Source organism: Felis catus, chromosome A3, assembly GCF_018350175.1.
Source record: "Felis catus isolate Fca126 chromosome A3, F.catus_Fca126_mat1.0, whole genome shotgun sequence".
Taxonomy (NCBI): Eukaryota; Metazoa; Chordata; class Mammalia; order Carnivora; family Felidae; genus Felis; species Felis catus.
The window spans coordinates 108,160,400-108,178,004 of NC_058370.1; the positions used below are offsets into that span (position 1 = coordinate 108,160,400).

The 17,605-nt window shown below is 35.7% G+C and overlaps 1 protein-coding gene across 3 annotated transcripts in view; it reads left to right on the forward strand.

Moving 5' to 3' along the window:
- Positions 1 to 17,605, forward strand: part of MAP4K3 (mitogen-activated protein kinase kinase kinase kinase 3) — a 206,172-nt gene that overhangs the window by 27,451 nt on the left and 161,116 nt on the right. The gene's annotated exons all lie outside the window — the stretch shown is intronic.

The following is a 17,605-nucleotide window of genomic DNA, read 5'->3' on the forward strand; positions in this document are numbered from 1 at the left end:
CTGAGGTACTTGGCGTACCCCAAACTGGATGAATGATGAAGCTCTTGCTACATCAAAATTCACTAGTTCTACTTTCTCACAAGTTTCACCTGGCCTTTCAGGGGAATGGACTTGCAGAATTCTAACATTGTAGTTTTACCATATAGCAAAGACATAAAGCATAAGCTAACAATAGCATTGTGTTCATATACCTCGTACCATACCTGGCATGTAATTGACTACTAGTAAGTATTTAATAACCAAACAAGACACTGAAATCATGCACCATTCTCCTTGTTTTCACATAGTGAACTGCAGTCACTGTCTAGAGAGGGAATGCAATTCGGTATATTCAGTTTGGATTATGCACTACAACTTTGTGGTATGATTTTTAAGTAGGAAAAATGTAGGCAAAACATCTGCATTTATGCCAGAAGTAAGGGAGTCAACTGGCTGTTTCTTTGTACTCTGCTTTTAAATTAGATCCTAAATAACAGCTTTAACTAAACATAGAGGTCAAGAAGACTTGCTTGTTGCATGTAGATGTCCATTTTCTAGTACTTTCAGGAAATCTACTCTCAATTTAAGGCATAAAATTATAGAGTATATCTTGCTTTAAAAAATTACTGTTTAATTATTGTCTTGTATTTAAGAGGACATTGTATTGGGTTCTGTCCATTTATTTACAACTTTAAGTAAAACAGTATAATGACATCAAGTTTTTTGTTCTTTTAAATACATTTAATTATTTCTAAAATGTTTACTTAATGCCTGTGTAGATTATATGCTATGGATATATTTCATTTGAATGAATAAATAGAAAAACAGTGCTAGACTATTAGTATCAATAGCTACGATATATATGTTCCTTTAACATCATTATACCACATAGCCTTTATGTATTTCAAATGGCTGTTTCCTATGTTTTGGTTTAATTGCTACAGTAAGAAAGTTTCACTTTTTAGAAGCTAGAAAGCTTTTCCGAAGTTAGAAAACTTTTTATATTTTGTATTATTAACAGTACTGATTATGATCTTCAACCAGAGACCTTTTAGAAAATAATCCTTTAAATGCCATTTTCATTATAATTAAATTAATGTTTGTCTCTTGAAGGCAAATTCTGTTTTTCTTCATATACTTGTGTGTTTGTTCCCAAATCATGTAATAAGATTCTTGACTGTTATAGTTTAATGACTATAATGTTAATAGAATTTGTTATTGTAATGTATGGACACAGAACCAAAATTTAATGTATTTAATTTAGATATAAAGCTTTAAAAAAATTCTAATTTTTTTCAGTATTACCAGTTGCTTTGTTGTGGTTATATTACTCCAAGTTATTAAAATGGGTCCAAGCTGTTGCATGAATATAGGGAACTCAGAATTCTTGATTCTGGCTATTTGTGGTAGATCCTGCCAATCCGTCTAGGATTCTTCGGCCTCTTCTACTTAAGTAATGCAGTGCCCTGTTCCTGAACTAGAAATCAGCCTTCTTGTTAAAAGACAGATTCCTAGGCCCTCTTCCACTCTTCTAAATTACTGTTCTCCCATCCAGACTGACATGTAATTGGAACCAAAGAGAGATTAGCCAGAGTTACTTCTCTAGCTGGAGAGAATGAGAAAAACCTAAAGAATGTTAGACATAAACCTATGCAGCATTTTGTGTCTCAGGCGCACGGAGAGAAGATTTTCAAAGTAATTTTATCAGTAGAAGTGTTTTTCTGCCATTTTTAGTGCATTGTTGGAATTAGCACTGGAAACTATCTGCTTACATGCTATTGACCCTCTTAATGCTATTCCTTCCCTGAACCACACTGTCTGTATCTTAGTGCCTGTGAATTAGAGGCTTGTCTTTACATTTGTTATAGTAGTAGGAGGTAAATTGGCATTTATGTAGACTCTAACATAACTACCAATTGCATTTAGACTCTGGATAATTAGTCTGTGTCCATAGTGTTAAATTACTGTCGTCTTTAGTTTTTATCTCCGAGTTTATCTCAGTATCTACTTTTTCTTCTGATTTCTGCTCTTCACACTAAATTTTTCTGGATAAGTTCAGAAAAGTGTTTATACTGGCTAAGTGTTCATACTGAAACACTGAATCCAGTTTCAAGCGGATCTTTATTGAGTCTTAGCAGTATTACGCATCTTTGACTCCTTTTCATATTTACATCCAGCACCTATTTTCAGACCAAATTCATTTACCTAAGACTCTGCATTGGTTTTTAAAGATTAAACAGAAATTCAATAAATTGTTCATGTATGGAGGGAGCACTTACTATGCATAAGCACTACTCTACTATGTCTTGGGCATAAAAATATGAACAAGACATTCTGGGAGCTCACAGTCTTAACAGGGAAGACAGACATACAAATAAGCATAATAACAGTGTGATTTTATTTTAGAAGTATATTTTAAGTTCTGTGATGTGGTACGAATACAGATTCTGCCAGAGAATGTCAAGAAAAGTTACAGTGTGGGGAAAAAATGACCTTGAAGTTTTCTTTTTCTTTTTAAAAAATGCTTTATGGATGGGGCGCCTGGGTGGCTTAGTTGATTAAGCCTTCGACTTCGACTCAGTTTGTGATCTCACAGTTCATGAGTTCGAGCCCCATGTCTGGCTCTGTGCTGACAGCTCAGAGCCTGGAGCCTGCTTCCACTTCTGTGTCTCTCTCTCTCTCTCTCTCTCTCTCTCTCTCTCTGCCCCTCCCCCGCTCACGCTCTGTCTCTCTTTCAAAAATAAATAAACATTAAAAAAATGTTAAAAATGCTTTTTGGAGGTGTAATTGATGTACAGTAAACTGTACATATTTAAATTGTATGATTAAAATTTTTATGTATGTATATACCTGTGAAGCCATCACCTTTATCAAAATAATAAATATGCATAATCCTCAAAAGCTTCTTTGTACCCCGCATATAATTGCCTTTTTTGTCCTTAACTAGTCCCCAGACAACCACTGGTTTGCTTTCTGTCCGTTTAGATTAGTTTGCATTTTCTAGAATTTTATATACATGGAATCATACAGTAGGTACTCTTTTGTCTGGCTTCTTTTATTAAATTATTGTGAGATTCATCCTTGTTGCATGTATCAGTAGTTCATTATTTTTTATTGTTGAGTATTGTTCCATTGTAGGGGTATAACATAGTTTGTTTATTCATTCATGACTCTTATTCGTGCTATTTTTGTTGTATTAAGAAATAATTTGCCAAACTCAAGGTCACTATGGTTTTCCCCAAATACACTTTTAAATAGTTTTTCCAGCATTGTTGATGTATAGTTTATAAACCATGAAAATTATCCAGGACTGTATTATTACAGTCTGATGTATATAATTGTGTTTCTTAAAAAACAAGAAAGAACCAAAAAATTAAAAGATTAAGCATTCACCCTGAAGAATCAGAAAAAGGACAGAGCAAACTCCTAGGCCCTAGAAAAAATGTAAATAAAAAGGAGGGCAGGAATTAAATAGGAAGGAAAAAAATTTTTAAGTTTTTAAAAAAAAATGCTTATTTTTGAGAGAGAGAGAGAGAGCGCGAGACCGCGCGCGCATGAGCAGGGGAGGGGCAGAGAGAAAGGGAGACAAGAATCTGAAGCAGGCTTCAGGCTCTGAGCTGTCAGCATGGAGCCCGGTGCAGGGCTTGAATTCATGAACTGTGAGATCATGCTCTGAGCCGAAGTCACATGCTCAACCGACTGAGCCACCCAGCCGCCCCCGGAAGAAAAAGTTTTTTAAAAGTTGATCAAAGAAACCTAAAGCTGTATATTAAAAAAAAATATATATATATACATATATATATATGTATATGTATATATATATATATATGTATATAAGAAAGATAAGTTTCTAACAAGATCACATAAGAAAAGAGGTGTAGTTTTTATTTATTATTAGGAATAAAGAGAGGGCATACCTACCAATATAGCAAATATTTAAATATTCATAAGGGAATATTATGAGCAGTATATGTCAATAAAACTGAAAGCTTAGATGCAGGGATTGTAAAGTCAAGACAGGGTCTAGGCTGGAGACTGTTGTCAGCATTGCAGAGAAGAGAGGATAGTGGCCAGAACTCCAGGGCACTAGGAGTGGAAACGGAAATAAAGGATGTTCACAGAATTTATACTACTGTGAATGGAGAGGTGGGGAGTGGCAGGGAAGGTTTAAAGCATTCAGTTATAGGATTTGGGCTTAGATGGTGTTGTGTGGTGGCATTACACCTGAGGAATAGCAGGGTTTGGGGGAAAGAAGGTTGAATTTGAGGTATATTGGGGGACAAGTGGAATTATCTCGTTGGTTATGTGGGTCTTGAACTTAGAGAAGACTGGCTAAAGTGCTTATTTTGCCACAGGATTGGGTTCTTGTTTTTAAATTCACCTGCTTGTTTTTCTTTTTGTGAGCATGCCTTTAAACGTTCCCAGAAATATAAAATACCTTTTTTAAAAAAATCAGATTAAACCTTCCCCCATATAAATATTATTTACCCAGCTAGATCTCAGATATGAGAACAAAGAGCCTACTTAGAGAGCAGTCTGTTGTAATAAACACTAAAACGTATGCTTGTAACAGGAGCCCTTAACTTTTTGGCACAGTTTCTATATAAGTATTCAGATTTCTCTGAGTGATGTGGCTACGACTTAGACTGTGATTCTCCAGAAGGCACGGTCAGGCATATCTGACCCTGCTCCTAGGCAGCTGGGGCAGCCTTTACTAGAATATAGCCCTTTTGTCTTAGCTAGTCTTAACTAGTGAAGTTCCTAAAATAGTTTTTAAATTAGTCACTTTCACTTATGTTAGTGAGGTGCTAAATGTAGACTTTATTTTCTCCTTATGGTCCTAGCAAAACTTTCCGTCACCCAAAGAGGGAAGCAAGATGGTTCTTGTGTCCTTTTTTGTTCTACTGGAAGAGAATGTGACAGGTACTGGAAGTGGCCTTTCCTTTTAGGCTTTCATTTCTTGACTGGATCTAAGGCTGCTGTTTACCAGTTTTAGCATAATCCCAGCCTGACCTGTGCTGAGCTGGCTGTTACTAAAACCTTTACATTGCTAGAAGTATTTACTGCCTGTTGCCAAGTCCTGCTGACTTCTGTTGACATATAAAGTGCAACTATAAATTTGAACAATGTGAATTGCACGCTTTTTTGCTACACAGTACAACATGTTTTCAAAGTGTAATATATTCTCTAGTTTTAATAGATTTGTTTGAAATTTGGTACGAACATAGACAAGTATGATTACATTTGTGATGTTGATGTTTCACACAGTGATCAATGTTGTAATTTTAATTATTCTTTTAAGTATCACTTGGGAGAGGCTTATAGCATGGTCCAATAAATTTTTTTCAACAAATATCAACCAAGTCAACAATTTCTTTTCATCTTTTTATTTCAAATTTAATTGTTTTAAATTTAACTTATTTTTTGAATAGGGAATGTATTTATTTACATGGTTCAAAAATCAAAATGCTGTTTTTAAAAAGTATACCCTGAGGAGTCTTGGACCTGCCCATCCTCATCCAATCCTTCTCCCCAGCCCATTACATGTCATTATTTTAAAAAACCCTTTTTTTAAATGTTTGTTTATTTTTGAAAGAGAGAGTGCGAGTGGGGTGAGGGGCAGAGAGAGGAGAGGCAGAATCCGAAGCAGGTTCCAGGCTGAGTTGTCAGCACAGAGTCTGGTGTGGGGCTCGAACTCATGAGCTGTGAGATCATGACCTGAGCTGAAGTCGGATGCTTAACTGACTGAGCTACCCAAATGCCCTACATGTCATTATTTTTACTAATTTCTGGTTATTCCTCCAGATTTTATTTATGCAAATAGTTCAAATATGTGTTTTTATTTCCTCCTCCTTTTACTCAAAAGGTAACATGCTATTATTCTTCACCTTGTATTCTTTTTCAGTTTTATACCTTGGATCTCAGTACATAAAGATCTTCCTTTTTTTTTTCTAAATGTGTAATATTCAGTTGTGTATGTATGTCATAGTTTATTCAAACCATTACCTGTTGCCAGTTACTTGAATGTGTTCAATCTTTTGCTATTACATTTTCATGGTCAATAATCTTGTTTATGTATTTTTTTAAGTTTGTGGTGTCTTGTTTATTGGGTCCTAGAAATGTTTGCTAGGTAAAAGAGTAAATACATTTGTAATTTTGAAAGATATTTTTGTATTCCCCTCATATAAAAGTTGTACATTTTCCACTAGCAGTGTACAAGGGTCCCTGGAGCATCCGGTTCCCTAAAGAGTGGTTGGACTTACATCAGATTTTGCCAGTCTGATAAGAAACACTGTCTCAGTGTGGTTTCTGGTTTGCATTTGTTTTCATGAGTTAGGTGAAGCATCTTATCTGTATATTTAAGGGCTATTTGTATTTCTTTTTCTCAGGTACTTTGTCTACTTTTCTAGGACTTCTCTGTTTATAGAAATTCTTTATATGGGTCTTTCTGGACTTTCTATTTTGTTCTTTTGGTCTCTGTATTCTTTTGCCACTTGTACTGTTTCAACTTTTGAGGCTTTATAGTAAGTTTTAATATGTTAGAGCTGTTTTCTCATTGCTCCCCCCCCCCCCCGCCAGAGTTTTCATGGTAATTATTGCTTATTTTTCATTAAGATCTTTAAAGTTAGCCTGTTCTGGAGGAAAAACAAGTTGGCCTTTTTTGGGATTTGTGTAAATTATAAATTACCTGAAGAGTTGACACATTTGTTATGTTTACTCCATGTCTCCAAGAATATGATTCTTCCTTTTTCTTCATTCAGTTCTTTCTTTTTAAGGTTTTGTGTTTTTTTTAATTTTATTTATTTATTTTGAGAGAGAGAGAACAGGGGAGGGGCAGAGAGAGGGAAAGACAGAATCCCAAACAGGCTCTATGCTGTCAGCGCAGAGCCCAGTGTGGGGCTTGAACTCGCAAGTGAGATCACTACCTGAGTTGAGATCAAGAGTAGTGTGCTCAGGGCCACCTGGGTGGTCAGTCAGTTAAGCGTCTGACTTCAGTTCAGGTCATGAGCTCGCGGTTTGAGAGTTTGAGCCCCGCATCAGGCTCTGTGCGGACAGCTCAGAGCCTGGAGCCTGTTTCAGCTTCTGTCTGTCTGTCTGTCTGTCTCTCTCTGCCCCTCTCCCACTCATACTCTCTCTCTCTCTCTCTCTCTCTCTCAAAAATAAATAAACATTAAAATAAATTAAACAAAAAAAAAGTATTGTGCTCAACCGACTGAGCCACCCAGTCGCCCCCTAAAGGTTTCTTCATAAGCTTGCACATTTCTGGCCAAGCACAAATATATAAATATTTTAATGTTTTGTTGCTGGTGGAAATGAGGCCTTTCTACTGCACGTCAAGAATGCTGTGTAGTTGTTGTATATTATATGAACAATCAGAGTAGTTGACCTTTAAGTTTCCTTCCAGCTGTTTGGATATTAAGTGTAATGCATAGTTACTACTCTCAAGGAGCTTGCAGTGTGCCTCAGTATTTGCAAAGACAAGATAGAATGTGGGGGAAAAGATTCTTCCATCTTTTGCCAAATAATTAATAATGAATATACAGATAAAATAATTCCTAATTTGTAGAATATATGTAGATCTCCATGACTGTTAAAGTTCTGTGCATGTCAGTATTTCATCAGTGACTCAATTTGGCCCAAACAGTACAAAATAAAAAGTAATACCTTTTTTATATAACTTGGAAGGAAAAAAAAAAAAAAAGAAATGAGGCCTTTTCTCCCTTTAAATCTTCTGTTGTTTTTTGCATTTATACATATTGGCTATTGATTTTCATACATTCATTTTATAGCCTACCATTTTGTTAGATTCTCTTAGATTTGTGCTCAGAATTTTTAATGCTGTTTTCAAGTACATTGGAAAGAGGTGCCAGGTATTATATAGCTTTTTTGGAAGGGTTGCTAAATTCCTGGTTGAGAGACCTTATTTATTACCTATGCATTTTTCCTGGTGTAGATATGTAGGATGATGAACCCTAGCAAGTTGAAAAAGAATCAATTCTTTGATTTAAAATTTCAGGGTTTTTACTTGGTGGGTGTGTTAAGGGTGATATGAAATCCATTTATTGGTATGTGATGCAATTTACTTAAGTCAAATAACCCAGTTAGTACGTGTGTTTTTGAATAATTTAGTAACATGTTTTTATCTTGTAGAAGTTTCATTGAGTGTAATCAAGTTTTTATTTTTCTCCTATTTTTTAACATTTTTAAATTTATTTTAGAGAGAGAGAGAAAGGTGGGGGGAAGGGGCAGGGAGAGTGAGAGCAGGAGACACAGAATCGGAAGCAGGCTCCAGTCTCCATGCTGTCAGCACAGAGCCTGACATTGGGCTTGAACTCATTAACCATGAGATCATGATCTGAGCTGAAATCGGACACTTAATCAACTGAGCCACTCAAGCGCCCCTTATTCTTTTCTTTATACAAATAGTAAGTATAGGAAATCTGCAAGAAATCACCAATTTGTATATTGTGGCTGACCAAGACTTTGCATCAGTATAGGCTCTACTTGAAGAGTTTTCTAATCTTTCATATTTTAGAAATAAAGATCTGCTTCCCTCGAAAAGTGAGAGGGTTTGAGCCTTGAGTGGCTCAGTTGGTTAAGCATCTGACTCTTGATTTCACCTCAGGTCATGTTTTGTGAGTTTGAGACCCACATCGGGCTCTGTGCAGGGAGCCTGCTTGGGATTCTCTCTCCCTCCCTCTCTCCTGCTTGCACACACACTCTCTCTCTCAAAATGAATAAGTAAACATTTAAAAAAAAAGGTAAGAGTGGTTTCTCATAAGCTGTGAAGAGAGGGAACTGTTTTGGGATAGTTATTTTTGTTGAAATTGTTTTATGAAAAGTGCTTTACTGTGATCTTTTAAAAATTTTGGGACTTGAAGCTAAAGCATGTTTTCTTGAGCAGAAAAATATTCCCAGTTCAGAAGCATACTGAATTGTCTTATTTTACCCAGATGGACTCTGGAGTATTAGGCTGTTAGCATAAAATTACTTGCATTTCCCTTCCTTGCTTTTCTGATATTTACATATATATGTTCTACACAGGAAACACAGTATCTGTCTTCTGAACTTTTTAAATGGGCTCTAGTCTTACAGATACTAAACTTTTTAGGTTTTAAATAAAGCATATATATCAGAAATACTTTGAAGAGTAATTGAGATCTCAGTTGTTTTTTTCCTTGATCTCTCCCTTTTTCAAGATAAATGAGAAGGAATTATTTGATAAAGTGTTTTACTTTGTTATGTAGCGTGCTTGGGTTTCTGATTCTTTGTATGATGAATGTGAGAAAAGTAAGAGAATTGAAAATTGGAGTAAGTGTAGAATGCCACAATAGATTGTAGTAATAAGAGTCTTAAGTCACAGTAGTAAATAATAATAGACAAATGGGATAAGGATAATATGAATGTCCTTAGCGATAATTAGGAAATTATGTTCATCCTAAAAAAACAAAACCAGTAAACTATTAAAGTTAAATTTGATGGCATTTAATAGTGAGAAAGGACGCTGATAGTGTAGTCTTGCAAAATTGAATTATGTAATGTCTCTTTTGTATAAAAGAATAGTTTCAGAGGTATTACGTTTTCCTTTTTAGATATAGTTAATGAAAATCTGATGATTGTATGTATTGATTGACAAAGTGAGCAAAAGCCAGTATTGTCAGGTAATAGAAAAAATTACTTGCCTTATTAAATCCACTATGAGGGGCGCCTGGGTGGCTCAGTTGGTTAAGTGTCCGACTTCGGCTCAGGTCATGATCTCGCAGTCCGTGAGTTCGAGCCCCGCATCGGGCTCTGTGCTGACAGCTCAGAGCCTGGAGCCTGCTTCGGATTCTGTGTCTCCCTCTCTCTCTGACCCTCCCCCATTCATGCTCTGTCTCTGTCTCAAAAATAAATAAACATTAAAAAAAATTAAAAAAAAATAATAAATCCACTATGAGTTAAAAGTGTGTGTGTGTGTGTGTGTGTGTGTGTGTGTGTGTGTGTGTGTGTTTGTAGGTTGTTTGGTTAAATCTGCTTTTTATATACTTGTTTTAGATTTGTCAACAGCAGGCCATCAGGTTTCTACTCTTAATCTCTGTGGTAGTTTTCACACATCGAAAGCCCCTTACAGATGAGTTTATTGCACATTATGATATTAGTGCTTCATTATGAGTTGATGTTATTTCTTGAATGGAAACAATGGCATCTATCCTTTTTTTTTTTTAAACTAAATATTAGAGTGGTAGAAAGTTGTTTAATTTCATGAGTGTCTGAACTACTAGTATTTGCTCTTAATGCTAACTAAGGTGATAGTTTCTAATTGCTATCACAGGTGGAATCATTCCTTGGTTATTTTTGCTTCAGATTTTTAAGAATTAGGAAATAAAAATCTTTCATATTTCTATGTGTTTATGCTTTAAAGGCACAAAATCTTCTTGGTCAAAAAGCCTGTATCATACATGTAATGTCAGCTCACAATTGATTATCAGAAAATCCTTCCCTGACTTCCTCTTACCTAAAGATCTCCTAATTATTCTTACAAGCACAATATTAAGTTTCCAACCCCGTAAATGTTTTTCTTCTACATCAGACCATCTTCCCTCAAGAGCTCATTATGAAGAACATCTTGCACAGCGCCTGGCACTCAATGTTTGTTAAATGAAGCAATTGGTGACTTTGCAAGTATTCTCTAATGTTTTCCTCAAAAATGAAATCTAGGCACAAGTGAAGTTCACAATTAAATCTTTAATTTTGTATTTGTAGCAATTGAAAGTGTATATGGTGTTTGCATAATGAATATTCATTGTCAAAGAATTGTCTTTGAATAACATTCCTGATTATGAGTAGCTTGGTTATTAAGAGCATAGCTTTTTGGAATCAAGACAGTCTGGATTTAAATTTGTTAATTTCTCAGAGAGCCAGTTATGTGTTCTATAAAATAGATTTAATAATAATGCCTGCCTCATAGGATCATTGTGGAGTAAATGAGCTTTACACATAAAGCTTCTGGCACAATGCCTGGCACACAGTAAGTGCTTGGTAAGAGGCAGTTCTTTTCTGTTCATTGCTAGTGTGGTAGCATCATCAGCATTATCAGTTTCTGAGCAAGTACCATGGTTCATATGTTGAACCGAGGACAAAACATTTCTAGTTAGGAAAGCTGTACAATTATGTCAAGTTAATATTCTGCTGTGTTAGAGTGCTAAGAACATATTGTTGGCTATGAGTTAATATTTTATTAAAGATAACCAAAACACATTTTAGGAACAAAAAAATCACCTTGTTCAAGCACTATTAACTTGTTGTGGGTAATTAACAACTATAATTTTTTGAAGGTTATAGGATATTTGTAATCGGCAAAGATTGATTCTACTTTTTGAGGCTTTAGGATATTAACATACATAAAAGAGGTTGCTATCCCAACAAATAAGAGTCCAGGACCAGATGGCTTCCCAGGGGAATTGTACCAGACATTTAAAGTAGAGATAATACCTGTCCTTCTCAAGCTATTCCAAAAAAATAGAAAGAGAAGGAAAACTTCCAGACTCATTCTATGAAGCCAGCATTACTTTGATTCCCAAACCAGACAGAGACCCGGTAAAAAAAAAAGAGAACTACAGGCTAATATCCCTGATGAATATGAATGCAAAAATTTTCAATAAGATACTAGCAAATTGAATTCAACAACATATAAAAAGAATTATACACCATGATCAAGTGGGATTCATTCCTGGGCTGCAGGGCTGGTTCAATATTCGCAAATCAATCAATGTGATACATCACATTAATAAAAGAAAAGATAAGAACCATGTGATCCTGTCAATCGATGCAGAAAAAGCATTTGACAAAATTCAGCATCCTTTCTTAATAAAAACCCTTGAGAAAGTTGGGATAGAAGGAACATACTTACACATCATAAAAGCCATTTATGAAAAGCCCACAGCTAATATCATACTCAGTGGGGAAAAACTGAGAGCTTTCTCCCTGAGATCAGGAACACGACAGGGATGTCCACTCTCACTGCTGTTGTTTAACACAGTGTTGGAAGTTCTAGCATCAGCAGTCAGACAACAAAAGGAAATCAAAGGCATCAAAATTTGCAAAGATGAAGTCACGCTTTCACTCTTTGCAGATGACATGATATTATACATGGAAAATCCGATAGACTCCACCAAAAGTCTGCTAGAACTGATACGTGAATTCGGCAAAGTCACAAGATACAAAATCAATGTACAGAAATCAGTTGCATTCTTATACATTAATAATGAAGCAACAGAAAGTCAAAGAAACTGATCCCATTCACAGTTGCACCAAGAAGCATAAAATACCTAGGAATAAACCTAACCAAAGATGTAAAAGATCTGTATGCTGAAAACTATAGAAAGCTCATGAAGGAAATTGAAGAAGATATAAAGAAATGGAAAAACATTCCGTACTCATGGATTGGAAGAATAAATATTGTCAAAATGTCAATACTACCCAAAGCTACCTACACATTCAATACAATCCCAATCAAAATTGCACCAGCACTCTTCTTGAAGCTAGAACAAGCAATCCTAAAATTCATATGGAACCACAAAAGGCCCCGAATAGCCAAAGTAATTTTGAAGAAGAAGACCAAAGCAGGAGGCATCACAATCCCAGACTTTAGCCTCTACTACAAAGCTGTAATCATCAAGACAGCATGGTATTGGCCCAAAAACAGACACATAGACCAATGGTAGAATAGAAACCCCAGAACTAGACCCACAAAAGTATGGCCAACTCATCTTTGACAAAGCAGGAAAGAATATCCAAAGAGACAGTCTCTTTAACAAATGGTGCTGGGAGAACTGGACAGCAACATGCAGAAGGATGAAACTAGACCACTTCCTTACACCATTCACAAAAACAAACTCAAAATGGATAAAGGACCTGAATGTAAGACAGGAAACCATCAAAACCCTAGAGGAGAAAGCAGGAAAAAACATCTCTGACCTCAGCCGCAGCAATTTCTTACTTGACACATCCCCAAAGGCAAGGGAATTAAAAGCAAAAATGAACTATTGGGATCTCATGAAGATAAAAAGCTTCTGCACAGCAAAGGAAACAACCAACAAAACTAAAAGGCAACCAACGGAATGGGAAAAGATATTTGCAAATAACATACCGCACAAAGGGCTAGTGTCCAAAATCTATAAAGAGCTCACCAAACTCCACACCCGAAAAACAAATAATCCAGTGAAGAAATGGGCAGAAAACATGAATAGACACTTCTCTAAAGACATCCAGATGGCCAACAGGCACATGAAAAGATGCTCAACGTCGCTCCTCATCAGGGAAATACAAATCAAAACCACACTCAGATATCACCTCACACCAGTCAGAGTGGCTAACATGAACAAATCAGGAGACTATAGATGCTGGAGAGGATGTGGAAAAACAGGAACCCTCTTGCACTGTTGGTGGGAATGCAAACTGGTGCAGCCGCTCTGGGAAACAGTGTGGAGTTTCCTCCAAAAATTAAAAGTAGACCTACCCTATGACCCAGCAATAGCACTGCTAGGAATTTCCCCAAGAGATACAGGAGTGCTGATGCATAGGGGCACTTGTACCCCAATGTTTATAGCAGCACTCTCAACAATAGCCAAATTATGGAAAGAGCCTAAATGTCCATCAACAGACGAATGGATAAAGAAATTGTGGTTTATATACACAATGGAGTACTATGTGGCAATGAGAAAGAATGAAATATGGCCTTTTGTAGCAACGTGGATGGAACTGGAGAGTATTATGCTAAGTGAAATAAGTCATACAGAGAAAAAAGATACCATATGTTTTCACTCTTATGTGGATCCTGAGAAACTTTACAGAAGACCATGGGGGAGGGGAAGGGAAAAAATGTTAGAGAGGGAGAGAACCAAACCATAAGATTCTTAAAAACTGAGAATGAACTGAGGGTTGATGGGGGGTGGGAGGGAGGGGAGGGTGGGTGATGGGTATTGAGGAGGACACCTTTTGGGATGAGCACTGGGTGTTGTATGGAAACCAATTTGACAATAAATTTCTTATTAAAAAAAGAATGTAGATGAAAAATTGCCTTTATATTCTACCTTACTCTAATAAACTTAGTTTATTGAAAAAAAAAAAAAAGAGAGAGATTGCTAGTTTTCATCTGCTTCACACTAGGAATTGCTGCTGGAGTGGAAATTGGCAAGAATGACTGAAAGAAACTGGTATCGGTGTTGCAAAACTGTTGAAGAGATAGATCATGACCTGAAATGAGGGCTCTGAGAAAGTAACATAATCCTCTGTCAATGTCATGAACTGTTTGCCTTACAATATTTAAACTTTAAATATGCTTACTTTGAAATGCCAGGATTCCTAACTGGGAAATACATATGGTTTAGTAAAGTTGCATTCCTCATATAAATCTATGCCTTTCAATAAGAAATCTTAGGGACATTCTCTTTTTTTCATGGAAAACCATAAAACTGAAATCTTTGTGCTTTTCTTTGGCTCTGTGCATGGTATAGTGATACTGCTTAAAGCCTTCAGAGATTGAGAATCTGCCAACACTGAATAATTTAGCCTAAATCGTAGATGAATCACATCCTCAGTTTCTTGTGTGCAGTTTTTATCTTGTATGTGGATTGTTGTGGTGCTTTTAAAAGTTATTAGCACAACTTTTTGACACTTCACCTTTTCTGTTTCCAATGCATGACTTTTTAAAAAATCAAAACACTAAAATAGGGGTGTGTGGGTGGCTCATTTGGTTAAGTGGCGGGCTCTTCGTTTCAGCTCAGGTCATGATCTCTGAGAGTGAGAGAGATGCCCATGTTGGGCTCCATCTCATGGTCCTGAGATAGAGCCCCTCATAGGGCTCCCCTCCCTCCCCCCACCCCATGGAGCCTGCTGAAGATTCTTTCTCTCCCTCTCCCCTCTTTGCACCATGTGCTTGTGTTGTCTCCATCACTCTCCCTCACTCTCAGAACAAAACAAAAAACAAAAAACACCAAGATAAGTGAGAGTCCCTTCCTTCTACCTCTCCCTTCCTGTTACCTACATCTAGCCACTGGTTCCTTGTATATATATGTTTCTAGAGCTTTTCTATACATGTGTGAATTCTGTGTGCAGAATTCTGTGTGTGCACTATATACTCATACATGTAGTTTATATCATTATGCGCCTTGCTCTTCTAATTCAGTACCGTGTTATGGAAATCATGTCCATACATAAGGCTCTACTTCCTATGGCATTTCATAGTTTGAATTTACCATAATTTTATTTGATCATTTCCTAGTAATCAGCATTTAGGTTGTTTTTACATTTTATAAATATTGCTGCAGCGAATACATACACATATTTGTACATTTTTAGAATATTTTTGGAATAGATTGTTAGGGGTGAAATTATTAGGTCAAAGGATATGTGTTTTAAAATGGTGACAGTAAAAAAATTATTTCTTTAAAAATTATTCTCCCAATACCCTCCTCTAAATATGTGGGGATGTCCATTTTACTCCTGTTTTTTCATTTCATTCATGTCATTTATTCAAGTCATTAATTTATTTGAATTTTGCCAAACTGATATGCCAAAATATGCATTTTATTATTTTAACTTACATTCTTTGATTTTAACTGGGCTTAATAATTTAAAAATATTTATTATTTATATTTCTTCTACAGATTGCTATTTTGTATCATCTTTCATCCATTTTCTACCTACTTATTTTGCCATGTAGAATCCTTAATTGTATCTGGTGAGATATGTTGCTTCTTTTTCTGTGATTTCCTTCATGTTAGTTTTGAGAGGACCTCTCTCCATGATTATCAAAATGCACTATCTTTTTTCTAGTATTTCAGTAATTGTGCTTTTTATATTTAAGTCTTACAACACCTGAATTTATTTGTGTGTATAGCATGAGATAAAGGAGTCTGATTTTTCCCCCCACCTGAATAAACAGTTGTTCTAAAAGGGTCTTTTCACCGCTGATTTGAATTGCTGTCTTTATCATATTCTAAATTTGGACTCTTTTGTTCCATTGATTTATTGGTCTATTCATGTGCCAGAAACACACTTTTCTAATTATTGTGTCTTTTTCATATGTGTTTTGGTACTTGATACAGCAATATCCTCTTCATTAATCTTTGAAAAATTTTCCTTGGTTAATCACACGTTTTCACTTCCAGATGTATTTTTAAATGTTCTTTGCATGTTTTCTAGAGAAAATTTGCTAATGTGCAGTGGGATGGCATGCCCTTTGCTCTTTTAGGCTGTGAACAGATGACTTAGTAGTCTCAGATACTCTGTGCTCTTATAGCAACGCTTTGACCATACTGACCTTTGACTTCCTGTGATTGTCATCACTGGCTGTCACTGCCTCTTACCTTTTCTCTTTGCTACTCTGTTCTCTTTTAGCATCTTACCAACACAAGAAGCCTCTACTGATTTCTTTGCCTCTGTTCTTCAGCACTTGTGTAGAGCTTCTAACCTTTTGTTGCTCACACTGGCCAATCAGAATGTAAGCAATAGTAGTACATCAGGTTATGACCTTAGGTTTTCCTCACTCTTAGCCCTTTCATTGTTGCTGGCTGCTTAGAGTGTGCTTTACAAATGCCAAATAAAATTTTTTTCTTTTGAGTCATGCTTTTGGAGCTGTTTCATTGCTCGGATTTACAAGAGGTCTGTTCTTATAACTGAGATATTATTGGATAATTATTATGATAGTGTGTTTGTGTCATGCACAGTTTGAGGTGACATATTTACTTGCTTTACTACCTTTGCTCTAACCTTTCAGCTAAGTCCTTAAATGTTGTAGTAGGATATATACCATGTCAACATGATCAGACCGAGTTTGGAGTTAAACGGTATGATTAACTGTACCAGTCTCTACTGTTGGATAACAGCTTCATGAAAATTTGTATTTGTAAAACAGATAATTTTAAAAGATGGGTTTTTATGTTATATAATAATTATTTGGTTTGCATAAACGTCATCTTAACTAGACACGTAACTATGAAGCTTCTTGATTTTAATGGCTTTTTTTATGGGATTACTATTTTTTTTCTGAATATACCTAATAGAGTTCATTTTAAGCAGATTCATGTAGATGTCTCAGTATTTTCCCGGGTTATCCAAATCTTGAGAATCACTTCACTGAGTTAAGACAGTGGAAAACAAAAGTACAAAAATCTCACACTGTGTCTTTGGTCTTAGATACACATTGAAATTGTTCAATTTTTTAAATAAGATTTTTTTCTGATTATGAAAATATTTGCTTATCTGATCATACTTAGCGAACAGAATATTGCAACAAAGAGAATAAACATTACCTGCCCTGCTGCAAATATAAAATGAAATTTCATGCATTTATATGGAGGCTTGATTAATAATGGAATAATAGTTGATAGTGGGCACTTATATTTACCTGTTTTGTTCTAAGCACTTTATAAGTACTGACTAATTTAAGTCTCACAGCTACCTCATTTATATAGTTTACGTCATTTATTATCTTCATTTTACAGATGAGGAAACTGGCACATGGAGGTTGAAGAACTTGCTTATGGTCATATAGGCTAATAAATGCATTATGTGTGTATTCATAATAAATGATGGAGATCAGACTTAAACTCCTAGAACATGTATATAACCACTGTCTTTATTG